Source organism: Octodon degus, unplaced genomic scaffold, assembly GCF_000260255.1.
Source record: "Octodon degus isolate 3935 unplaced genomic scaffold, OctDeg1.0 scaffold00020, whole genome shotgun sequence".
NCBI classification, from domain to species: domain Eukaryota; kingdom Metazoa; phylum Chordata; class Mammalia; order Rodentia; family Octodontidae; genus Octodon; species Octodon degus.
The window spans coordinates 5,730,096-5,731,757 of NW_004524596.1; the positions used below are offsets into that span (position 1 = coordinate 5,730,096).

Consider the following 1,662-nt stretch of genomic DNA (forward strand, 5'->3'; position numbering starts at 1 on the left):
CCTTTTCAAATAAAAATTATAGGTATAAACCAACCAAGCAGTGTGATTTCAACTGTCAAATTAGACTAATTTGTAATTACTGACATGTATCAATATAGTAGTAAGCACCATCAGATTACAAATGTTTTTGTATTACAGCAAGAGGAAAAATAAGTACTTAGCCTTTTAGAAAATTAAATTTAGGGCCGGCCAAATAGCTCAGCAGATTAAAGTTCCTGCAAGCAGGTGCGGGTAGGGGTGGGAGTGGGGTTAGATCCCTGGGCCTACTGTTTTGGCCCCGCGCCCCAGGGCACACTGAGAAGATGGCATACACTTGTAATCTCAGCTCTTGGGAAGCTGTAAACAGACGGACCACTTTGAGTCCAATCTAGTAGTAAGACCCTGAACACCTTGTAGTCCCTTCCCTAAAAAATAAAAAAATAATTTAAAAAAATTAAAATTTACAGATAGTTCAGCAGACTAAACTCCTGCTTAGACAGGTCCAGGAACCAGGTGTGCAGTGTGTACCCTACCCCCGGGGCCTGCAAAGACAGCCACTGAGACTGGGTGTGTTGGGGCACGCCAGTAATTCCAGCACTTGGGAGGCTGAAAGCAGAAGGATCACTACTAGTCTCATCTGTGCAGTGAGACCCTGTAGACTCAATACTAAATTTTTTTTTTAATTTAAGGCTAAATGTCATGCAAAACGAAGAGCGGGCTGGAGTGTAAAACACAACAGAAAGCTAGAGGCGCAGCTTAATGGTATTTGTCTAATACCTCAAGATCCAGAGTTGAATCTCCTCAACCACAAACAGTAGTAGCAAACAGAAGTAAATGAGTGTCACTAATGAACATATCATCAAATGAATGACTATATTAACCTGAAGGCAATATTTTATACTTTCATACACACTCGCACTTTTTTTTATTTTCTTGTGAGCTGGAGATTATATCCATGCTAGACACGTGCCTCATCACTGAGCTACATCTTCAGACTCTTATTTTTTAGATAGGGTCTAGCCAAACTGCCCAAATAATACATTATTAACTTCCCAGACTGGACTCAACCTTCTGATCTCCTTCCTCATCAGCATCACAGAGTCCTGGGATCAGAGACAGATATGTACCACTGTGCCATGCTTAGTACTTAAAATATTTTTGAGTTGAATCAACTCCTAAAGAAGTGCAATCCCTGGTACCAAATAAATAAATAAATAAATAAATAAATTTTATTGTAAGGGCAAGTAAGGAAGAGAATATTGAAAGATGGAAACAACTTTCACTTGTACGATACTAGTTTAAAAATTTACTCTTTTATAACAATTACAAATCATATTTTTAAAGACAAATTTGTCTTGATAAAATCAAAATTTAAGCATTAAGGGGACAAAAGCATGTATTAAGCTGCTTAAGTCCATAGTTAAGTGGATGTACATGGTGGTTTTCCATTAAATAAGAAATATAAAAATCTGAGGTCCCTTTCCCTTTCCCTTTCCCTTTCCCTTTCCCTTTCCCTTTCCCTTTCCTTCCTTTTTGCGGTACCAGGGATTGAACTCAGGACCCTGCACTTGCCAGGTAAGCACTTATTAGTTATTTAAGTGCCTGCTTCAACAAAGCAGTCAGGATCAAGTTGCTGTGGTTCAATCCCCAGAACTCCAGCCAGCCAAACCTGCCCTGAAGGCA

At 39.2% G+C, this 1,662-nt stretch overlaps 1 protein-coding gene across 1 annotated transcript in view; it reads right to left on the bottom strand.

The window, feature by feature from the left end:
• The window catches only part of Heatr5b (HEAT repeat containing 5B), a 114,541-nt gene that overhangs the window by 746 nt on the left and 112,133 nt on the right, over positions 1–1,662 (bottom strand). The gene's annotated exons all lie outside the window — the stretch shown is intronic.